The sequence below is a fragment of the Alosa sapidissima genome, chromosome 11, assembly GCF_018492685.1.
Source record: "Alosa sapidissima isolate fAloSap1 chromosome 11, fAloSap1.pri, whole genome shotgun sequence".
Lineage (NCBI taxonomy): Eukaryota > Metazoa > Chordata > Actinopteri > Clupeiformes > Clupeidae > Alosa > Alosa sapidissima.
In genome coordinates this window covers 25987814-26014116 of record NC_055967.1, presented here as the reverse complement: position 1 = coordinate 26014116, position 26303 = coordinate 25987814, and the positions used below count along the sequence as shown (strand labels likewise).

Here is a 26303-nt window from a genome sequence, read left to right as displayed (position 1 = left end):
TGGTCAAAATGACATGTCTGCTCTGTGGTCTGTTTAGCCATGAAGAGAAGACTCCTACCATTTACATCGTATGCTATGCTGGGTTTTAACACAACAGTGCAAACTGAACCAAATATGTCTGTGAGTCAGCTGTTATTAATGAATTGGATTTATTTAGCAAACTGACCTTTTCATGCATTTTGGAGATTAAACACTGTATATCTCCCTGAATTTTATTTGCTGAACAGAAGAAGAACAGAAGAAAATATTGTTTACTAAGATACTGATTACTAAGACACTCACATATATTAAACTATTTTGATGTTTGATCGTTTCATTTTCATAACCTCATTTCAGAAACTAAAAAAAAAGATGAATGGGAAATGAGTAGAGAGACCTGATCCATCGAGACCTGATCCATCGCGGGGGGAAAAAGTATTGAATAGCGGGGGCAAATAGAAGACGTAGAAATAGCCAAGTCGACATATAAATCAAATGGCAAGCCTCTGAGGAGACGCACAGTATGCTGAAACCGGTCATGGCCACTTCCATTCAGGTATTCTATGATGTGCTCATTAGTGGTTCTGGGGATGCCCTGTGGGTCACCCAGCATGAGGCTCAGGCAAACAACATGGCAAACCAGCGGCCCCCCAGAAATACCAAAGCCAATCATTTCCACAGGTCCCACTAGGATACCCACACAAGGTTGATAGAGCTACCACATCCCTGCTTTGTCTATCTTTAGTAAAGCTGAAGCTGAATAATCGGGACAATAACGTACATCTATTAGCGTCCCTATTCTACACAGTTTGTTTGATTAGCAAAAACAAAACTATTACATACTAGGTGAAGCGAAGGGAGAGAGCAGTTACCTAAGCCGGCTTCAAACCCAGGGCTCCGGGCCACCAAACCTGTAGCTTGACCACAACGTCACAGAGTTAAGCTTGTTGGTATGGCAGTCACAGCATATACTCAACTGTAGTGACGGCACTCCATCAAAATAGGTAATACAGCTTATGTTTTTTTTTTTTTTGTCTAAATTCCATTCATTTTGGTCAGAGGTCTCTACTCTGTCTGCGGTTGGTCTGTATTGCTGGCACTCCAGAAAAGAAAAGGCAATTGACTCCTCTTTACATAACTTGTTCAGTGCTTTCTTTGTCTGCAATTGACTCATGTTTGGTCCTTTGCACTTGCTGTTGAAACACACTTCCTGCCCCTGACTGTGACCACCACTGTGCCATTCTAAGCTGTGTTTTACGGATTTATTTATTAATTTCTTTGTCCATTGTTCTGACGTTTTTCTGCATTTTCTGTGTGTTGGTCTGATTGTGTTTTTGTGTTTATATATGGTTTGTTTATTTGCAATCCAGTGAATACATTCTTTCTTTGAACATAATTGCAACCTTTCCTCACGAAGCAGCTGTGCTACCGCCCACCCACTCACCACAATCTCCTTTCATTTAGATAGCGCTCACAGGAAAGAGCTGCATTATACTATAGTATTCTCCGAAGGGTCCACTGTGCCGTTTCCTGTTTGCGTAGTGGTGTAGTACACCTAATTCTTGATTTTCTTTTTTTAGGCATTTGGTTTTTGTGAGAGAAATGTTCAGCTGCAGCATCTGTTGTTGTGGTAAGTCAGTACTCTACACTTCCCCTTATCATGAGCAAGACTCTTTTTCCTGCGGTGAAACAGAATAATTTTACAGCCATTACTACACAGAGCAAATTTTGTTGTTTCAATTTTGTTTCTGTTAGTAGTGTTTCCTTTCTGGTATTATACTTAATGACTTTCTACCCTGTTTTACATTCTTTGAAGCACTGCCTCTACTATGTTTAACAAGCTCATAGGAGTGAGTCAACCTACGCAACCTATTTCCGATGGCTGCAATTCCCAAGCTGGTCTAGAAGTTTATGAGTCTGTAAAAAAGGGCTCAAAAAAGCCCTTACATTATTCTATAAAAGAATGCCCCCCCCCCCCCATCCAGGCACTCCAATTTATTTGATACCAGTTGGGACTTAAACAGCAACACTGACCTCTCCATGACATGGTCAAAGAAGAACAAATATGAACAAATCCCAATTCCATCAAACACTCTTCCTTTCAAGGGTAAACACTTGGTACAACCATAACCTTACTCTGATGTGTTCTCTTTCTCTGGCCCACAGATATTCCCTTGTGCAAGCTAGCCGATAAAAGGTGCCTGAGCTCACCAAGCAGAGCAAAACTGCACCAAGGCATCTCTTATACAAATGATTACATGCACATGTTCCTCTCCATAATCCTCTTAAGAGATCATTAATGCTCCAGAATGTCTGTCCCGAATGACTCAAAAACACCATCTCGGTATTGTATAATTTATGCTTCAAACCCACTGGAAAAACACTGGGAAACTGACAGTCACCGCCATGTATATTTAATTCACATTAAACATCACGTTTCACGTGGGATAAAAACCCATTCGTTATTGTCACTCTCCATGTCAGCTCTACACCAGAGAATGTCTACATGGGCTTTTATCCATTCCTAAACAAAAGCACATGACAAATACTGTCAGCCAAAGAGGCCATTTCCAGAATTAATAATGGGCCTTCACTGGCTAAGGGTTACATGAAGGTAGTCATTGTGATGATGCCGAGCTGTCACTCATTTAGCTGACCCTCCTAACCCCCCCCCCACCCCCCCAATCATCCAACCTTTTCACTCTTCCATACTTCCCCACTGTTCGGTCGCCCTAAGCCCAGCAATACACCTGATGAATTATCCATGGGGCTGGTACTCGTGCCTGGGAGGGGAGAGGCAGTCGCATTGTTCTTTATGTTGGATAGTCCACCCAGTGAGCCGCAGAGGCTATTACTTGGGCCTTCTGTCCCATCAGCCTTAACTCAACCTGCTAGAGCCCCCCATGCCTCTACGCCTCAGCAACACACACACACACACACACACACACACACACACACACACACACACACACACACAAAAGCTCTGTAATTGGCGGTATCCATTATAAGTGTGCTCGCTGTCACACTCTCATACTCCATCGCTCACTCCACCCTTTTCCTCCGATGATCTCTGCATGATGGAGGACCACACCTGTGCTTGAGCCATCATCACGTCGGCATATGGCAGCCATGATGAATCTCACGTATGCCACGACGCACATGGCGTGTGACATGCAAAAGGATTCACCACGATGAAGGAAGATGCCGTAAATTGTCACAGCTGCCAAAAAGAAGGTAGACACCCCCTTCTCCTCCCCACGCCTGTGATCAGTGAGGGATGTTCATTTGAATGGCTGCTGTTGCCATTGTGATGGTTTCATTCAGTCTGAACATTCTTTCACCCTGATCATCATCTTTAGCTCATTCATACAGTACATTTGAGTCAGACAGTCAGCATTGTAATGCTAATTGGTGTATCTTTTGTACTGTCACACAAACCACATATTTTATTTCAGTAGGATATCCTGTAATTAAGACAGAAAAAGCCTTCTGTTTGGTAATGTCTAGGAAGTAAATGAACACTTAGGAATTTGAATAACGCAATTAAAACAATTTAAATAATTAATACTTTCTTTGTGCTCTGAAGGGAGTTTTAAGACAACTGCATGTTCACGTTTCCAAAAATGCGACAACTGAAATTAGCACTTGAGGCTGATGTGAACTGATCCTATGGAGGGATTCATTTTCCTCACAATTATAAATAGGCACTTTGTCACATTCTCTCTCTCTCTCTCTCTCTCTCTCTCTCTCTCTCTCTCTCTCACACACACACACACACACACACACACACACACACAGCACATCATCCTACCACCCAAATGCCTTCAAGCAACAGCCTGAACCCATATTAGGAGACATAGAAACAGGCAGCAAAGATAAGCCTGTCAGCCTTTTTGAGAAGCGACTGCAGTTTCTTGTAGAAAAGCAAATGGACGGAAAAAAAATGTAACTTGTGATGTATGCCAAGAGACGAACAAAGCTGTTACAAAGGTGTGCATAATCTTATGGATATCTGCACCACATGCACGCACGCAGGCTGAAATCTTAAAAAAGGAGACAAAAACCCTGCCAACTAAGAAGATGGTTATTCAGCTAAAACCTGACGTGGACTTATACAGTACAAGGACTAGTATCCTAGTAGAAAGAAACCAGCGGCGAAGACATAATGTGATTTATTATAACACCTTCACGCAAGCTTCATCAGTGCTAATGGTTCAAATCCCATAGACACTTCATGTGCGAAAGAGGATGAATCCTATGATCCGTCACAGACAGAATATCTGTGTGCCATGGTATTTACCTGACCTAGGGTGGGTTTAATAGTTGGATTTCACAGAAATAAATGACATTCACACACACAAAAAAAAACACACACAACCCATTTGCTTATTTCAGTTGGCAGGAGCATGTCATACTGTAGTTTTTCCATTAGGTTGACAACCTAAAGGCAATACAATTAAGTGAAGTGGACGGTCTCTCAGTCCATAATCCCTTAACTCCCAAGATGATTAAAGTACCATGCTACATTTCATAAATATGATAAATGCTTTGTGGCCCACTAAATCATTCATGAATGGATAATTACCTAAAGACGGAGCATTTTGCCACCACACAGATTTGGGCCAAAATTGAAAATCAAAATGAAGAATAAAACACATTTCTTATACTCAAGTATATTTGTGCTGCAGTATTACTCCCTACTAATTAGTGTCCATAAATAAAAAAGAAAGGACACTAGACGTATAGTAGTAATAATGGTATAATATTGTTCATTAGCACAAACTGCTACTTTGGAGTTGCACTCTGTGCATCAAAAAGCACTATATACAAATAACATTTTACTTAATTACTGTCCATTCCAAAGAGCTCTATAACTCTATAATATGTGAAGGTTGTAAATTGTACATGTTGTACACCCTAGGCTATCTATAACCACACAGTGAGTTGCATAGCAGAATGCTTAAATAACCCTTGGTAGTAAAAATAATGTTTATTAAAGACTGCCTGTTGCATATGATAATATAAGGCTGGTGGACAACGCTTGCTGATGTGAAAAAAATTAGAAATCTACTAAAAAAGAATCCTCTCAGCTGTGACTTTTTAATGTGGGGGCTCTCGTACCCCGCTATGGATTTCCCATCTCAGGTGGAACTGCGGTGAACAAGGTCAGAGTCAATCTGGGCCAGAAGAGAGTTAGGGGGAGTGGTGGCATGACTGACTCCCACGCCCAGGCGGTGGACTGCGGAGTGCCTCGGCGGGTTAAAACCACCGATCAAGACAACACAGAAACCTGCTGGGCAGGCAGAGGTGGTGGGATCAGTTCCAAGTGCATGCTTATTCCTGCATGTGGTGTGGGCTTATCCCAGGGATGTGTGTGTGTTTGGGGGGGGGGGGGGGGGGGCGGTTCCCCATAAGCATTCCGTTCTCATGTCCTCTCTGTAAGGAGAGTCTGACCTTCATTCCTGCTCTCTGCTCTCAAACTAAGATAAGAGAAAATCTTTTTAAACACATTTTAGTTCGAAAGCTCCATTTAGATATACAGAACAGTGCACTTTTTCAAAACAAGAATGATGGAAGTTTTACATGTAGCTACATAAAAAATGTGGGCACACTTTACCTGGATAGTCAGCCCATCAACTATCTACAGTACACATATTCAGATTATCAGCGACCAACAATAATCAACAATAATCAACAAATCTGTTGACACTAGGTTAATGACAAGTTATGATTAAGTTTAAGGTTAGGGGTTGGATTTGGTTAGTATGTTTTTTTTCAACACCAGTCAACAAAAATTTCACATACTGAACTTCAATGTTAATCAATGATCTGTTAGTCTCTGTAAGAGGACTATCCAAGTAAAGTGTTACCAAAAACGCAAACTACTCCTGAGTGATCCTTTACAGGATCACTGCATTTTTAAAGCATGTCCTTTGGGTGGTCATTGTAGAAGATTTGTGTAGCCTATTAATAATCTGGCATTATGGCAAATATGAAAAAATAATATCAAGATGCCGACTGAGTTCAATGCAAGTCCATAATTCGATCCTGTACTAATATATTAAGTCTATAATAAATATGTTCCATCTAAGACAATCCTTATAGTTTAAGTAAAATATAGTATAAATAGTAAAATATATTTTGTCTAAATCTGTTTGTGATGAACTATGAACACCACATTTGAGCACTGTCACAGCACATTTACCTTGAGTGACCTTTTTACCCATCTGTAGTTCTGACAACCTGAAGGCCAACAGCTTGCATGCTACTGCTTGTTACAATGAATGATATGCAACATGCATCTGTTGTACAAGTAAGGGCAAGCAATTGTAGCACAAGTATAATCCAAAAACCATGGCATGTACATGCATATTCTCAGTGGTGTAGTCTACGTCAGTGGTTCTCAAATGGGGGTACGTGAAGGCACTCCAGGGGGTATGTGAGATTTTAAAATATACATATATTTAAAAAGTAGAATAATTTGTAATAAATTTAGTCATGGATTATTCAAATTTAAAATGTTCAAAATATTTTTTTTTCAAAATGTTTGAATTTTGTATGTGTTTATCAGTTCCAAAGTTTAATAAATTAGACACTGATGGCACAGTGCTCTGTTTTAAGTCTTTTTTTTTCTCAACTAAAAATGCTTTGTGCTGGTTAGGGGGTACTTGGCTGAAAAAATATTTGACAGGGGGTACAGTACATCACTGAAAAATGGTTGAGAACCACTGGTCTACGTGATACGCAGGACTACACAGTATATCCACTTAAAAAGCACCATCTCAGTATACCCACTTAAAAAAGGCAAGGATACATATTACGTAACATTTGGGGTTGATCACAGTATACCCACTACAGCTAACAAGACTACATCACAGTAGCCTATACTCACTACAGCTAACTAGACCACACCACTGCATATTCTGATATAAAATTGGCAATGCATCAGGCAAAAAAAAACAAACAATTGTAACAAACAATTAATGACTGAAATAGCCTTGTGAGATAGGTGTCTAACACAGGACAACAGCTTGTTCTGTATTACAGGCTGTGCACACAAAAAGATCACAGCACTTGTGTCATACTGTAGCTGTGTTCAGTCTCATTTTCAGCCTCAAGTACCACTGTAGAGCACATGAGAGTGGCAGATGCTATAGTCATTCAAAACAGGGAAAGTGCAGGTCTGATTCGAACAGAAAAAGGCTTGTTTGTGAAAATAAATGAATGTTTTTAAGTTTGAAATGCTGTGCTGTGAACACATGCTTAGTGCTTCATTAATTTCTTGACCATCTCCTATCTGCAATTAATCCAAGTTTGTGTCTGAGAACCCTCTGTAAGGTCAATTAACCATTATTTCCTCATCAAATCATGATTATTTATTCTAATCATCTGGAAACTCTATTTATACTGTACTATTTACAGGAACAGTTAGAACCGTGAGCTTAACATTTTTGTTGTGAAGTGTTGATTCACTTGGTAGGTGGTTTCATATGAGCAAAGATGCTTTGGAAATATATTAAGGACTTTCCATTGATGTCGTAACACATTTTAAAACCACAAATTACGGCACGTCGAGGACAAGCTCAGTCTAGGGGTCCATACTTCAGTTGCAAGAGTGCTCAGCTTGTCAACCCAGGGCTATGAGTTCAAACCACACTGGCACCTTAATGTCAGCTGACTCATGTTGAGTCTTTCCAGCATCCTCCTACTAAAAGGTTCCACAACATGCATCACATCACTTCACCTGGAGTTATGAGAAGCAGTCTGGGAAAGTGGGCTGTTGAGTTATGCCTCCACAAGGGAGTAGTACACACTGCAATGTTCTGCTTTTGCTTAGACCCTCACACACAAGCAATTTAGCCACCAACAGAACAGACTGCCTGTGTGGATGCAGTGTATGTATGCATGTATGTATGTATGTACAGTATGGATGTATGGATGTATGGATGGATGGATGCAGTGTTTGTGCTGTCTATGCAGTGCCTTCAGTTATCTTCACTGGCAGATAAGGTTGTGCTTTTGGCATGCTTGGATGTCTCAAGGCGACTGTCAAGGCCCTAATGTAGCTTTGAGTGTTATTTCAGTAAAAGACAATACAAGGAAGTATCCCTGCCACCTTGCAAAAGTATCAACCCGTATCAAACAGTGGACAATACCAAGAGGGCATCATTTTAATCAGTGCCCATACAATTAACCACAACAAATAAAAAAAATTGAGACAATGTTTGAACCTGTTGCACTAATAGCTTTTAGGTAGCATTTGATGACCCCTCTCACAGAATGGTTTCACAACCGATTATACGTTAGCTTATGAATTCTTGCATCCATTTGAAAGTATGCCTCCTTTTATAATCCGACTCAACTGAAGACACTCTTAGGCACAAGAGAAGGTGGCCATCTCCTTACGGACACTCACTCTGAGTGGGAGTACTTGAGAAATAGTAATTATGACCGCCGCGCAGCGAAGCGGCGGTCATATAGGTTTAGTCAGATTTTTTTTTTTTTTTCTTTTTTTTTTTTTTTTCTTTTTCTTTTTTTTTTTTTTTTTCTTTTTCGCATGCCCAAATTTCCGTCAATGATTCCCGGGACACTGAAAGACCGGGGTACACGAAACTTGGTGGACATGTAACCCCACATGGATAGCATGGAACCATCATTTTTCGTTTTGATCTGTAGCCCCCCCCGCTGAATTGGACCCCCCGAAAGGAGGGTAGGGCAGACACAGTTTTCTGTGAATATCTCGAAAACCGTAGGGTTTAGGAGGACCATTTTTTTTTTGTATGTTGATCTCAAGGGGCCATGTCAACCCATTCCATAACCACTCATTTCATGTATAGCGCCACCTAGTTAAACACAAAAAAGTAAAAATGAGGTGGTGTAATTGAAGGTATTTGTGACCTAACATAGTCAAAACTGCACGAAATTGGAAGTGTAGGATCATTATGACACCCTCTGTATGCACGCCAAGTTTTGTGGAATTCCGTTCATGGGGGGCCACACAATAAATTAATTTATGTTACTATACACCAACTGGCCTGTAGGTGGCCGGAGACAGTTTTCTGTGAATATCTCGAGAACCGTAGGGCCTAGGAGGTCCACCTTTTTTTGTATGTTGGTCTTAAGGGGGCATGTCAACCCATCCCATTACCACTTATTTAATGTATAGCGCCACCTAGTTAAAAATTAAAAAGCAAAAAATTAGGTGTTTTCATCTCAATATCTCTGGCTGACAAGGTTAAAACTGCACGAAATTAAAAGTGTAGGATCATTATGACACCCTCTGAATGCATGCCAAGTTTTGTGTACTTTCGTTCATGGGGGGCCTTACAATAAAATAATTTATGTGTACATTTAGTGACGTACACCAACAAGGATTCCCGGGACACTGAAAGACCGGGGTACACAAAACTTGGTGGGCATGTACCCCCACATGGATAGCATGGAACTGTCATTTTTCGTTTTCATCTGCAGCCCCCCCGCTGGACTGGACCCCCCGAAAGGAGGGTAGGGCAGACACAGTTCTCTGTGAATCTTTTATGGTATGTTGGTCTCAAGGGCCCACATCAACCTGGCTCATAATCACTCATTTGTGATTTGCCCCCCCCCGCCCCGGTCAATAATGAAAATGCAATATTATTCTGCTTTAATCGCCCCTATCTTCAGTTAAGATGTTCAGAACTGCACCAAATTTTATGTGTATGATTGACCTGGCATTCTCTGGGGGTCTGGGGGTATGCCAAGTTTCGTAGAATTTCATCCATGGGGGGGGCTAAAAAAATTAGGTTATGTGTACATTTAGTGACTGTACACTCATTGGCCTGTAAATGGCGGTGCACACATATAAACATGCACACACACAGGCACCCACATACTATCGGTATTAGAACGGCCGATACATAATTACAAATTCAATAGGATCAAAAGAAAGCCAAAATATTCATCATCATCATCATGGCTGCATTTTCAGTATTGGCGATAAGTAGTCGTTTGTCCACTAGATGGCGCATCGTTGCAGTGAGATGTAATTTTTTTGAAAGTTAAAAGTGTGTTGAAAAAATAATGGACACTTCCTACAAGGACTGTAATTTACCGCAGCGAACATCTAATAAGGACAGGACGATGTTCACATGAAGTGTAAGTGAGGATGAAGTGAGGATGTTTATCGGACATGCTTGGTCTTTACTGCAGGTACGTTAATCTTGTAATATCAATAAGGACCTAGGTAATGTTACCGTTAGCGTTGGTTGAGTGATGGAGGCCCATTTGATTGATTGCATTTGTAGAAAACTATAAATGCGGTTATACCAAGCAAATTGATAGCAGCACTGTTTGTATCTTTCGACTGTCATTTATTGCACGTGCTACAAAATCATTCTGTGCTGCTGAAGATTTACCAACGTTTCACCGGTCTGATACAGTTTTGCCTATACATGCGTGAGACTGAGACGCCTGTTTATTTTGTTTTAAGTGCGTGCAGGGTGTGAGAGGGGAATCGATGTGCTTTGATTCCAGCTTGGTAGTTGTAGTCTGTGAAATTAAAAAGCACGTGTGTGTGAAGTATCCAAACAATGACACCTTCATTTCATTATGGCTGCTTTAGCAACACACCTTAAGCTACTGTGTAGTGGGTCCCATTTAGAAGTGGCTACTTCAGTCGCGCTTTCCTTGACTCATGGAACTGCGTGAATGTTATTACAACTTTTCGCCACGATATGGCAGTTTAAGTCCGCTTGATACTGTAAGTCGTAAGCCATTGGTTTCCAAAGGAGATTTTATTTGTGTCGCCAGCATAGCCTATTGACAATTTATGTTGTAAATAGGCCTACCTTATAATCCTACCTGTAGCTTAGGGAAGCTAACAGCTTTCTATTAGGATCTAGTTTGTTAGTTACAGTTTTGTCATAACTCCCTAATGCATTTTTGCATTTAGAATAGCCAGAGCGTGTATATCTCAATCTGAAAATTAAACAATATCGGGTGCCTATGGACTAGGCTGGGTGAACCCAGCCTGATCTGCCCGCTATTTATTTTTTGATTTCTTAAAAGATTGAGCTTGGTCTGATGAAAGCCAGACTAGCCATGGACCTCAGTTACACAATGCAAGGGAACATGAATCAGCCTATATTTGCACGAACAATAACGGACAAAAGCTCTTCAACTTTGGCCCGTTAAAATGTGTATGAACAGTCTAGCGACGCATTTCATCAAGGCCCATTTGGACATGTCAGTTATTTGCACCACTGGTTAGATGTAAAACAGCATTTCGTTTCAGACTACTGTTACTTAATTTGTGCATTAACAATAACGTTTCAGACTACTACTTAATTTGTGCATTGACAATAAAGTATTACATGAACTAAAGATGACTAAAATCTTATGTAGAAGAAGAAATATTCACAAAAAATCCATCCATCCAAAAATGACCTTTGTTTTTGATAGCTGTTGAAAACGGCATGGAACTGACAGAGATGTTTTTGTTTATAAATACATTAAAAATAAATAAATAAATAAATAACATTATGCTGATACCTTTTGCTTTTCCCAAATACAATGTAGCCTACAGGTGTAAGTGACCTTTCATCAATCCAGTTGCAATGGATGAACTGTGATGACCTGCCCTACTTGTGATTGTTTAGAGATTTTAAAGGTTTTATAACAATGCTACATCTTCTTTGGCTATTCTACAATCTATTCACCTTTTCAGCACAAGTAGGCTACTTTCTGTGCAGCCGCACACACACACTCAGGCATGCCAAACAAGCATACACAAAAGTTTCAAGAGTGGGGGATGGAGTAAAATATGGAGACAAATTGAAGTGTGATTTATTTTCGCGGAATGGATGTACAGGACTGAGCGGCGGTCATATTTTGTACCGCTATGCGGTACATCTAGTTATATTAACTCTTATGAGATAACATGTAAATTATACAGAGAAGAGAAATGTTTGCCTGTCTAAATGAACAGCAAACCCTAATCCAATTCCTAATGTAGAAAAAGAAGTGAGTTTTGGAAATTATCAATGTCACCTACAAAATGTTCAATATTGAAAGACCACAAAAGACGCAATAGTTACAGTAATTTCAATATAGTATGACATTATATTGTTTCAATTTCAGATAATAATATAAATATTTGTTTCTTCAAGCGAGTAACATAGCCTTTTTCCAAATGTCTAATTATTTCCAATTCCACATGCATCACCTAGAAGTAGAACACAGAATCTTTCTGCAGCTTATTGGCAGGCTATCACACATTTCTTTCCATTGCCTTTGAACATTATGTTGAGCTGTCGAAAATGTGTGCAGGGTCCTGTTTAATGAAAGCCTCGTGTCATGGCTTCTCATGCCATACAAGGAATGATACACAAAGAAATAACAACAGTAGACTCCACGGAGTAAAATATGTAAATCAACAAACATCAGCCAAACCAATAATAAACATATCCTAAATATACTGTTACCTTCTTTTGTTTTAAGATGACCCATCATGATTTGCACAAAATGCAATGTCAAAGAAAGGTGCTTCTGCAATGCTAATGAGTACCTGATCAACCAGATCCAGGTGTTTTGTTTATTGTGTGTGTTTGTGTGTGTGTGTGTGTGTGTGTGTGTGTGTGTAGGGCATTATTTTTTAGAAGTTACATGGATGTCTACTCTGTGTGTTCCAAACTATGTTAAAATCACATGCCTCAGAAGGTTTTAAAGGCTTCATCAAAAACAAATTCTTACAAATGCTGACAAGGCGACACATCTCTCTCTCTCTCTCTCTCTTAATGCTGCAAAACCAGTCAAGATTGTCATGAGATGAAGTCAGTCATAAAATCCCATTGAAAAATGAAAGCATGGTCACATCAATACAGTTCCCTGTGGTCAGTGTAGAGAAGAGCCCAACCACTTCTCTGGGAAAACAGCAAGGTCATCAATTATTACGCAGCTGAACAGGCAACTTCCATAGTCATGCTTAAACTCATTTGAGGCTATGTCCACATCATTAAACAGTTTAAATTTTTTGTCTCTCTCATCATAGGCAAACTGTACATAAAAAGGACACTATTGTTAATGGGACATGAATGACAAAGCCCTGTGGGGGCACTTTCCTCTTTGGACACACTCTAAATAAATACATTCACAAACACAGCCTGGTCAAAGAGCATTGGAATATACAATAATTGATTACTTGCATTATAATTAATTAATCAATGCATGTTAAACCTTTGATTGGCACATCTGAAGGTTTAATGCAAATCTTTAATCCACATCCACACTTTTGTCAATGTAATGATCACCAAAAGCGTTTCATATTAATGAAGTCCCAGAGTTCAGTCCACATGGGGGGCTATTTAAAATCCATTACATGCATTGCACACATTAAAGAATAATGCAGGCACTGTCTAGACAGATGTTTTTTTTTTGTCATCTAGTAGAATATCTACAATTTAAACAAACAAAAATTCACAGATGCTGCATGTAACTCAGAATAAACAAACAAAATCTGTCTTTTTCACGTCTGGTAGCAAGATAATGTTTGTGAGAAATCTCTTACCTTGAATATATTTTAAGGTTTCACACTGGGGTTTTCAATTCTCTTCATAGCAATCACCGTAAAAGCTTTTAATGTAATCAACACCAGCTTGGCTTTAAATTCCCTCACTAACTATATGTTAGAGTTCATGACCGCATTAAAAATGTCTGAGGGCATCATGATGCTCCCCTCGCTGTCTGGGTTTTCATCAATATTAACACAGGCACCGGCACATTTAAAGTAATTAACAATAGCCACTTGTATATCCCCTACACTGCTGGTCTGGGCTGTGACTACTGCCATTTTGTGCTGATTTCTGTCTGTGTTCAGTGCACAGGTCTCCTCCTCAGCACAGTAGCACTGAGTTATGGACATAGTTCCTCCAAATAGTTCTAGTGGGCACGATGAATTCTGTATGTGTAAACCTCAGAGCTGGATGAAAAACGGGCTGCTTTGGATGCACTTGAAAGGAGGCAGCAGACCATATATATCTGCTTGTCATTCCACATTTTCTTACATGTAGGCTGGTGCTGTTGTGTTAATTCTGAATTCTTCCTTTAACTATTGACAATATTTATTAAGGGAAGGAAGCAAAAATTAGATTGTCATTTTCGTGTAGATAATACAAGGCCCCTTGCAATTTGGGAACTCTTTTAACAGATAACTGTTCAGCTAAGCAAATTCAGCACTAGAACGACAACAACAACAACAACAACACACACACACACACACACACACACACACACTATCAATACACTATCAAAAATACCTTGTCGACAGGGTCAGCTAATCTAGACCTTTCACAAAGTTACTGTGTAACCCATGAAAATAGGCCAGACTCCACACACAACCAAAGAGGAATTCTATTACAGCTTACTGCATTCTGTGATAGCAATCCCTGATAAACACTGTGGCTAAGTGTGACCAAAGATACCACCACATTATCTAATCTCTAGAACATAGTCTATCAACCCCATGCTTGAATAAGGTGCATGTACCTTTAACAAAATAATATGTCTGCAATAAATCTTTGGTGTTGGACATCAGCTTATAACCCAGGCCAGGGCACAGTAGTGTCTAAGCACGTAAGCATGAAGGCATAAAGTACTTCATGAACACTTTCAATATGTCATGCCAAAAAGATCAATAATTGGGACCCACTTTTTTGATGGGACCTTTATTACAATGTTACTCATTCATTCTTTTGGAAAACATTATACAAAAGCTACTTTTCTCAACCGCTCAGGCCAAAACACTTCTCACAGGAATCGAAACCAGGACGAGATTGCTGCTAACCAACAAACTGACGGTTGTATGTATTCACTGAACAAATCTTATGAAAATAAAATACAACTTTTACACCAGAAAATTCATCAAAACAGATATTAGTGCCGAAACCTTTCTGAATTCTTGTCTTTCTGCTGACGAAAAAACAAATGCCATGTTTTTTGTTCATGTGCAACGCATTTTTTTGTCACACATCATACAGGGTGCGACCCAGCTGTGTGGCCAAGGCTAATTGTACGTGGGGTGCAAATAGTCACTCTGTTTATAAAAAACAGAAGCCAGAAAAAAAGAAAGAAAAAAACAAACTCTGTTTGTGTGTGTGTGTAATACTTACAGACAGTTAGCGCTTGCCTGTGGTTTGGAACAGGGACCTGCTCACAGAGAGGGAGCGAGTAGATGAGAGTGAGACTGGCACCTTCTCTCCTCCGGCCACATTCTCACATTCCCCTCACCACTTCCTCAGGATCCCTCTGCAATACAGGAGAGAGGAAGTGGGTTAGCATCAGATCTTTTTCTGATCAGAGCTGCTTTTCATACATTAATTACATATTAATTAACATGTAATTCATTGCTATTCATTTCAAACGTTTTACTTTTCAGTGTCCCAAAAATACACATTTAGTGTATTTGAAGGCTTACAGATTTTACGTGATGTTGGCAGCAATTACTACAAACTCTCCTGCACACATTTGAACTTGAAAGTATGCCTTTGAACACTTTGAACCCAATTTGAAAGCAAAGGGGTGACCCTTGCATTGGCACACCAAACTCACAACAGCAGCACTATGCTGAAGGTCAAAGGTTATGCTTACTTGCTATGTGCATTTATGTGCTCATCGTACACCAGAGTGCCACAACGTCTGTTTGGCACAAGTGAAACTCCAGATTTCAGGGTGTGTCACTGAAATTGTGTTCTCTGAGCTAATAGCACCAATCGAAATTCTGGCGTGCACTGTGATGACAAGCACATTTCATTTGTGATTTTTAATGGTTCAAATGCAACAGACTCTAATGTTTGCTATGAAAACATCAAATTGCTATTATGAAATAACTGAATATTTTGGATTGGACTGACATTAGCCCATCACAGTTCAAATCACGATAGCAGACATGCACAACTTCAAGTGTAAACATTGATATGGTGGCAAACAAGCAACAATACTCATAGACAGACTCATTGTCTTGACAACCATTAATTTGCAAATGTACATGACCAGGATATAAATTCCAGTGGTGCCAGGGTAACGTCACTTCAGTTGACGTTCAAACAAAACAGAGAGCTAGTTCGCTACTCCCTCCCCCTCCCTCCCGTACAATTGAAACTCTCCTGAACGCACATCTCGTTAGTTATTGGTTGGAACACTTTATTTTGCCTTTAAGGTGGTTGGCAACACTTGTTGGTAGCAAATGTTTTTGTGTGCAGATCTCAGAGCCTAGGCTGCTTACAGAGACACGTTTTTTTGACGGCCTGCTTATGGGGCGGGCAGCTAGCGGATCGTTAGGAAAGATTAGATGAATGTGATCATTTATGTTTGGGCCTTTTTTGGGCCTGCAATCCCTGATACAACCTTTAAGGTTAGGGTTAGGGTTAGGGTTACGGTTAAGGTTAGGATTAGGTGCCTTGAAGTCAACGGTGATAGTCAACCGCTGCCTTGAAGTAGACAATGGGGGCCCAAAAGCTTTCAGCTTTAAAACATGGAATTCCCATGTTTTTGACTGAGCACGCCTAAGCAAGTTGTTCTGCTTCTGATGGTGATGAAAATGAACAGATTCTTAGATAAATATAGCTCTGCCTGCAAGTGAAGTGTCATATCATAATGTGGGATGTTCAAGACAACAGATGGCTGATCTCTCGTGTGTTAGATCTCCACCCACTAAACTATGGCAACGACTACTCAAGAGAGTTTGTGATATTATTAGTGGCAATGATACTTTGTAGCAGCAGTTCTTTGGAGGTGATGGAGGTGGCCAATCCATGTACAAGGATGTTTGAATGCAGAGCATATGATAGCTTGACAACAAGACACCTTGTGTAATACATTCTAAAATCTTTAAACATTTCTAAAATACGAGATCAATTTCACATAGACTGCTCCTGTCGGCTGAGTATAGTTTCACAGTAGCTAAATTACCAAACCCTAAAAATACAACAAAAACTTTGATAGAAAGTGCTTATTCAAAACAATTGACAACTTTTGAACTTTTGTCATGTCAAAAAGTTATTTAATGACATGCAAAACAGTCATGTAATTGTTCTGGATAAAAGTACTTAAGTTCTTTGACCCATTTGTGTGGTAAGTATTCAAGTATGCAAGTTTGAATAAAATAGCCCTACACATTATCCACTGAGGAGAAGGCTGGAAAAACCTAGTGATGCTCAACAGCAAAAAGATAGAGAAAATGCTATAACCTTGTTATGATTATAGTATAAGGAGAACATAATCCTGAAGTACATTCAAACAACTAGTTTGAGTCCAGTCATTGTATTGTTGCATAGCTGTTCCACAATTATAGACATTTTGTGAAGTAGCTTGTTTACGACGGAGTATTAGGGTCACACATAAAAAACAAATATTTTTGCCATGACAACATTAAACTCGAAATGTTGAGAATAAAGTTGAAATATCATGTTAACTTTAATTTTGACGTGTCGACATTAAACTTGACATTTCGAGAATAAAGTTGACATATCATATTGACTTTAATCTCAACATTTCATCTTGACATGTCCATCAAAGTTAGGGTGGAGAGAGAACGACCGCTCCAAAGTACCAGCTACTGAATCGGACAGTCAGTCTCATACTCAATCAGTTGGCCGACGACTCAACAAAATGCCTTGTGTAGCATAGATGATTTGGTGAAATTGTAGCCTACTTCAGAATCAGGTTTAGCAACAACTATACTAACTAGTTTTGAATGTCAAGAATAAAGACGGAATGTCGAAATTAAAGTCGACCTGATATTTCAACTTTATTCCCGAAATTTCAAGTTTAATCTCGACATGTTGACTCGACATGTCGAGTTTAATTTCGTCATGGCAAAAGTATTTTTTTTCTTCATGTGTGGCCGTAATACTCCTTCATACTTATTTAGAACACATTAGAGATCAGTGAAATTAATTTTCCCGCATTTGTATTGCAGCCTTGACCCACAATATTGGTTGAAAAGTACCAAATGCTAAAAATGTTTTTTAAGCAAAGGCATGGCATGGCTGTATTAGTACAACAGCATGTTTTGGCATACAGCAAAAAAGAGAGCTCATTCATTTGAACTGGAAATACTTTTTAATGAAGAATGACATTTGCAGATGAAATATTTAAGGACAGTCGTGGTCTGGTTGAAATGTGAAATGGCTGAACAATGGGTTTGCTTCAAAAATGGAGGCAGGCTTTATGGAGTACAGTGAGAGCAGATGTCAGAGTGTGTGTGTGAGAGTAATGAGCATTCAATAGCCTTGCTGAAAATAATTGTGTTTAGTCTATCAACAAAACTACAGCCACCATTTTCTATGCCAGATGAGGCGGTACTTCCACACTGTGATTTCAGCTGACTGCCCTGCTGTTAGTTTGTGCAGTGCCTGGCTCATTCTTACAGGCAACGACCTTCTTAGCACTTCATCCAGCTATTATGCACAGACAGACAGCATGAACCACATGGACGAATAATGTTGCTCTTTTAATCTCAGACACCTTGTTAATTTTCAGTCCTCTATGTGTAGCGCTTCTAAGCTATGCCAACGTGTTGTTAAATATAATTTCCCAAAGACAGACAGTGTCTACCCACACTAGTGAAAACACTCGTGGTCATGTTTGAGACATACTTGAGACAAGTGAATAAATGTTGTACTCTCAAAATAAGTGTAAACAATACTTTGTATGTAAGCAAAACAAAATGTGTTGTACAGTGTTCAAACAAACTAAATTTATGGGGGGATAATACCATCAAGAATTAGCATGTCACTGAGGACAGGCATGCACGTCAATCAATCCTGATCTGTGTTAAGAGTTAAGATTTCATAACCAATAATCTATTGTAAAAATGAGAGATGAATATTGTCTGTCCTTTCTGGCCACACCAATTTGCACAGGCTACAGTTTGATACATACAGTGTGTTGCACTTGTTATGGTTATGGTTATGGTTATGGGTGTGGGAATGGGAATGGTTATTTGTATGGTGATGGGTATAGGTATGGTTATGGTTATGGTTATGGTTATGGGTAGGGTTATGTTTATGGTTGTGGGTATGGGTATGGTTATGTTTATCGTTGTGGCCATGGGTATGGGTATGGTTATGTTTATGGTTGTGGTCATGGGTATGGGTATGGTTGTGGTCATGGGTATGGTTATGTTTATGGTTGTGGTCATGGGTATGGGTATGGGTATGGGTTTGGTTATGGTTATGGTTGTGGTTATGGGTATGGGTATGGGTATGGGTGTGGTTGTGGTTGTGGTTGTGGTTATGGGTATGGGTGTGGTTGTGGTTATGGGTATGGGTTTGGTTATGGTTATGGTTATGGTTGTGGTTGTGGTTATGGGTATGGGTTTGGTCATGGGTATGGTTGTGGTTGTGGTTATGGGTATGGGTTTGGTTATGGTTGTGGTCATTGGTATGGGTATGGGAGATGGTTAAAGTGGAGCTAGTAATCAAGGATCTTTGGTTATAGTACTTGCCAGATGCTTTTGTCCAAAGTAAAATAGAGCAATAACTATACACATTAAATATGGAAATATTAAATATGGAAATATTAAATATGGAAATGATTAAAGTAGTGTTCATAACTATAGTTCAGCTGGATGTTCTGTTAGGCAGCATTAAAAAACGGGGTTTAAGCATAACTAACAGATAGTAGGCCTATAGCCTATATTGTAATTTACGTGGGTTCAATTTGTTCCAGCTGCTCATTGTCAAAACTCGAAATCGAAAGCATTACAGAGGAAGAGGGCACCAGACTAGGCCTACTTCAGTTGTTAGCCTACATTCAGAACCAAGAAACTGACATCTGGATTCTTTCTCAGGTGTGTGTGCTCCTTTCGTGAGACAGAAAAAAAAACTGAATAGGCTATCCCTCCTGCATGCGGGCTTTAGCGTGAGGGAGCGGGACATCATGTTACAGATGCGGGCGGGAGCGGGACTAAAAATGACACATTAATGCGGGAGCGGGACAGAATATTGCGGGAGCGGGGGGGCAGACCTCTAGTCCAGCCTGAACCACGAAACATAACAAACTGTTCCAGCCAATCACCGACAAGATGCAAGAGTTTCAGTTGTATGGGAGGGAGGGGCGAGCTAGCTCTCTGTTTTGTTTGAATGTCAACAGAAGTGATATTACCAAACATGGCTTAGAGCACTTTTAATAAATTATTTGCAACACTAAATACTTTACTGACATGACTGGCTAAGCCATTTTAACGACATGACTGGCTTAGCCATTTTAACGACATGACTGGCTTAGCCATTTTGACAAGATGAATCAGGTGTGTGGCACACTCTCTGAGATCCTACAGATTTGACGTATTTGTGTTGGAAAGTCACTGTACTTGTTAGGTTTGTCAAAGCATCAAACACTAACATTCATTTGCAAAAAACACATGTTTAAATGGTGAACTGTCATTATTTACCACAGTAACATCAGTAACATATTGTGTACTCTCTCTCTCTTTCTTTCTCTCTCTCTCTCTCTCTCTCTTTCTCTCTCTCTCTCTCTCTCACACACACACACACACACACACATACACACACACACACACACACACACACACACAAAATGTGATCCATGACCAGACCAAGGTCACTGCAGATTCATAGTGCTAATGTGACATAATAAAAAACCATGAGCCATTACAGTAAATAATTAGCAATAACCAATTACAACTTATTGATTTCCTGACAGGCACAGCCTGTTTGTAAATTTGGCCCAATTATGGTCTCTCACAGCAAGGAGTCCTCCACCCCTTGAGGTCAGATGTAATGACTATCCTAGAACACCTGCCTGGAGGTTGTACTTATGAATGATGCAACAACAACATATTGCTATGCACTATTGATTCAAACACAATGCTGATGTGAATTATTCTGGAGAGATAACAACCCGATTATGTATGAGGTAGAGTGTGACTGTATGTGCTTCCCAAGTCATATCTGCCCATACTTGAAAACACTTGATTTATGGCTAATGTAAAATGGTTAAAGCGATAGCAAGGCAGAGGTTAATTCTGTAAATACTAAATAAATGAAGAGCTAATTGACTTCATTATGATGTATGGACTAAGGAGGATGACAGTGGTGAGCTAAGAGCAATGCAGCTTATCTTCTTACACGAGGTCTTTACTTCTCTCCTCCTGCCATACTTGTTGTGGATAAGCGTTGCACAGAGAAAATGTGCTTTCAGAGGAGTGAAATCAAAGCAAGTCAAATTGCGGACTTGAATGCAAGATGGCTGACTCCAAGCTGGCAAGATTCCTTCTTTCAGTGAAGCAGAAGTATCTAGTGAGAGGGAGCGCAGTGGATTTAATTCCGTCATTCTCATCACTATCGCAACTGGCACTTTGTCATTCATCTGGATATGAGAATTACTCTATTCATCTGGTGCTATGGTCATCTATCAGTCTTGGAGTAATTATTCTTGAGACTCCATCATGCTAACAGGACGACTGTTGGTGCTCCCCCCTCTGATAGCGTGTACAAAAGTCACTAATCCCTTTCACTTTGGAGGGTGGCGCTGAGAGGAGGATTACTCAAACAATGCCAGGCAGCGAGAGCTCAAACGACCGGGCAGAGTGGCATGGGTTGGGCATCTTTCCAGACGCGCTCTGGAGACATGACAATTGAGAGACAATGCCACACCTGGTCTTCTTGGCAGAACGCTGCGAAAGAAAATTATACATTCTACCTACACACTGGCCTGAAGGAAGGGAAACGTGATCAGACCAATACTTGGTATATACCTGGTAAACAATCAGGCTAATGACAAGCTGCATTGAAAATAGTATTACATGTATTTTTTCACGTTTTAGAGTGTCATGTGATTTGAAGTACCTGCTGTTACTGTCAGATAGCGTGCTGCCCTTGGTAAGATCAGGCTATCTCTCTTTGCACATGAATGACCGGCTCTTCAAGGCTCATACCTACGCACTATCCCCCATCTTTCATGTGACAGGCTCGACAAACATGATTTCAACAGAATTCCCTTCCTTACTGGCCACCTGACACCTGAAAGCAAAATTCCCAGAATACACATTTCTAAGACCACACAGAGAACTGGTGTGTCTCCAACACTTATCATTGTTTCTAGATCTACTGAACAAAAAGATGTCTTCATGAGTTGAAGTAAAATGTCTAGAACTTCTATGGAGAAAAGGGTTTATTTGTTGACAAATTTGGAAAAATCAGTGTTAGTGAGCATCTCATCGCTTTCACATTCGGAACTTAATGGGCAACAACAACTATGGTGGGTGTTCCTGCAGTCAGCATTGCAGTTGCATACTCCCTCAAAACTTGCTGTGCGATAAAACTGCACATTTTACTGTGGCCTTACATTTGTGCAATAATTGTGCATTTTGAACCAGCATTTCTTTATATTTCTTGCTCACTGACACAGATTTAAACACATTTGTGAACATAATTTGAGGGAGCTAAGCCTTTTTTATGCATTAAAGAAATGTTATATATGTTTGCTTTTGTTTATGTAAAGTACATCTGTGTATGAAATGCACTATATAAATAAACTTGAAATCAACTTGACTTGAAATCAACTTGACTTGATTTGACTTTTATGTCAGCTCATGAAAAATGGGAGTGAAAACAAAAATGTGTTGTTTGACTAAAAATGTTTCTTCAGTAGTCACACGTCATAAAGAAAACAAACAGCAAATTTAGAAGGGAGTGGTGAGAGTGGTGTTCAATAAAAACTATGCAATTCTCCAAAAGACAGTCACACATTTGGTTAACTATTGCATTTAGACATACACCTAGTCAAACAATCTGATTTAGCTCTGTCACTGTACTTTTTGCATCACCACATACTGTACAGTATGTACATGGCTTGTGCCAACAAATCAAGCACTAGGTGTAGACACATTAAACAATAAAAAGCTTGGGATCACAATTGGATTCACTAAATTGTGAGCTGCAAATTGTAAACCCAGAAAATTACTTTGGGTAAACTTAGTCAAACTTATGCCATGACATACAGTATAACCTCACACTTTGCCTTGAAAATGGGGGTAACACTTTGTTGTCAAGTACAATGTGCACCCTTACTATTTCGGGTTGGTTGGATACAGGATTACAAATGAATAAATACATGTACAATACTTTTAAACATAGATGGAAACATTTCTCATATGCCTTTGAACATCAGACACATGTCAAATATGTCATACACAGATACCCGCTGTGCCACACAAACTCTGCCATCTGAAATTGTGCCATGTAGCATGAACTGATGCTGCAAAGGGTAAAAAGTGGCCTGATATTCTTGTTTGCGTGTGTGTGTGTGTGTGTGTGTGTGTGTGTGTGTGTGTGAGAGACTTTTAAATTATCAACCATGAAAGTTTGACTGAATGGCAGTGCATCGGATATTGGATGGCTGTTGACTATGACCTACCACAGAACAAAAGCATATCAACTGACATACTCCAAGCCAAATTCCTTGGCAGACATATTGTGATTAAATGCAGCAAAAGTAAAATGCCCTCCACCCTTTTTCTCATGACCGGAGAAATCCAATTGAAAATAAAGGCTGTTAAAAAAAAGTAAAATTGTTTAATTTTAAGGCACGAAACAATCTCACTAATTAAACAGAGCCTCATCAAGCCTAGGAGACTGAATGGCCAAAATCTGCAGCTTAGTCTTCAGGCTCAAAGCATTAGTTACATCTCTAATCAGGAAACAGCACTTTTAATGGACCAACACTACAACATCAGGGGACACATGCACATCCACTTTAATTAGAGGAGCAACAATTAGGCTAATCAATTACTGATTTGTTGACAGCAAAGGTAATTAATCAGACTTTGCCAAATTTAATTTCCACATTTTAGTTACTACTTTTAAAAAACACACTTTGAGGCTTTTGATATTTCACAAAAGCTGTAGACGAGGTTCACTCGGGGGAATACAAAAATAAATACATGTAATTTGGAGTCCAGGGGCCGTATTCACAAAGCCTTTTATCTTACCACTAGGAGTACTCCTAAATCGCACTAAAAGATTTTAGCTAGGAGTTTTCTCTTAAAAGTTATTCACAAAGCCTTTCAGACCTACTCTTAGTAAGGAAAAATGACAACTCCTAAACTAAGAGTAAGTCTTCGTTGCTATGGATGACGTCATTACTCATGCACGAGCTTGCCTGAAGTGACCACCTTGATTGGCTGATGATTGTAACACGGGAATGATTCCAAACACCTCCCTTACGATGATGAGTGACAGGTGACAGGTCCGAGAATGCATGCGCTACACAAGTAGTGCGAAGGACGGAAGATGATGAATAACTGAATAAAAAGGCCTTTGCCTTACTCTCTGAATAAAGAGTAAGGCAAAACAAATAGCCTAGTAGCCTAATGAAACATAGGCCTACGGATTGATGCAGTAGGCTAGGCTATCTTTGCAACATTATTAAATTAATCTGTCACCATATGCCTACGTTTGCAAAGAGGAGAACATTTTAATTTGATTCACAATCAAACATTACATTTAATTTACATGTTGACAATGAGTAGTTGTGGTTGTTGTTGGTGGCGTTATAGCATCCCTTTTATGCCTACAATGCAAAATTGTTCCCTCGCTCCTGTTGCCGCATACCCATTTCAAAACATCGCAACGTGAAATGCCACAAAAAGCTGTTTGTGAATAGGTCTTAGTGAGTTAGGAGTCCTCTTGACTTCTTTTAAGCTGTCCCAGACTTAGGTGCTACTTTTAGGTCTAAAATGCTTCGTGAATTACTTTTAGTGAAAAAAATTAGGAGTCCTAAAGTTAGGAGTGACACGCCCATTATTTTTAGGAGTTGCTCCTAAATTCGCCACTTAGGAGCTACTTTTAGCCTTAAAATTCTTTGTGAATACGGCCTCTGGGCTGAAGGGCAGCACCTAGCCATTTAGCATTTAATAACTACAGAGCAAAGAGCCTACCATGCACCTATTCCATTCACAAATCAACCGGATGTCCATAGGCAGGCTCGGACTGGGAGCAAAATTCGGCCCTGGCAATTTTCTCCTGGACCGGCCCACCACTGGACAGATGACCCCCCCCCCAAAAAAAAAAAATCCCCCCAATAAATAACACACAGTAATTATGCTGTAGCAACACTTCATAAACTGAACCCAAACATTTAGATTTGGACCTATAGGTTATTATAATCACAATAACACGGGGGTCCGGGGGTGTCTCTCGGGGATTTTTAAAAACAATTCTGGTTGCTAATCACACCGTTTTAAAGTGATTTGAAATTGAGAGGCACAGGATTCAGCGATAGGCTACTAAAGACAGGCTCATCTTCTGTCTGTCTCACGTCATGTTACCCCATGCATTAAACTACATGTCACTGCTTGACTGTGAATGAAAAATATAGGCTACTGAACATGGACATCGTCAGAAATTACGTTTTGTGCCAACATGTTGTAGAAACACAAACAGCCTTTATTTGGTGCAAATCTTCTCCTTTACTTTGGTTATAGTCCGTGATTCACATTAACTGTAGGCTATCACCACAAGTGTATACTAAACGTTTTTGCCCTAGTTTGTGTGCCGTCATGACATTTTGCAATACCTTCGTTACTAACCTACCAGTTGATAGCCTACTTTTTACCTGCATCGACTCGCGATTGATTGTGCATCTAATGTAACACTCGGTGGAGAGACCACTTTCCAAGTTTCACCTTCACTGTCGTTGTGAGCTAAAAGGATAGGCCTACTATATGGGAAATACTTTGAAGTTCCTTTTGAGTAGGACCAGCTCCAAAAATGAATGGGTTTTCTTTAACCTGTGCTACACTTTTCCACCAAGTTGTGCGAAAATTGTAGGCTACCCGTTTTTTTTATGTTGACAGAACCGCACTACAGTAGCCTACATGGTGCAGTAAATGAGCTCTTGGTAGCGCGTGCAACTAACGTCTATAAAAACAATATATTTATGGAATAAAACTAGACCTCTGATTGCTGTTTACGGTTAAACTGCAATAATGTGAACACCAGCCAGCGGAGGGCACTTATACAGCCTAGGCCAGTGGTTTTCAAAATGGGGGCCGCGAGGGGGTGCCAGGGGGGCCTCAGCAAGTTGGAAGGAAAAATAAAAGCAACAAATAAATACATTTGAAAAATGTAAAATATACCTATTACTATGAGGGTTGTTATACAATGCCATTATAATAATTTCTCACATTATCTGAACATTATATTTTCCATGATTATGACTGGGAATAATAGTAGAGTGATAACTCTCATATAGCAAAAAGCCCCAAATGCAATTTTTACACATTGTATGCTCCATCGCGAAGTGCTTGTGGCTAAAATAATTAT

At 39.7% G+C, this 26303-nt stretch overlaps 1 protein-coding gene across 1 annotated transcript in view; it reads right to left on the bottom strand.

Moving 5' to 3' along the window:
• Positions 1 to 26303, bottom strand: part of lingo1a (leucine rich repeat and Ig domain containing 1a) — a 74707-nt gene that overhangs the window by 25756 nt on the left and 22648 nt on the right. The window contains exon 2 of the mRNA XM_042111184.1: positions 15123 to 15258. The gene's annotated coding sequence lies outside the window, so the exon portion shown is untranslated. The remainder of the gene's footprint in view (positions 1 to 15122; positions 15259 to 26303) is intronic.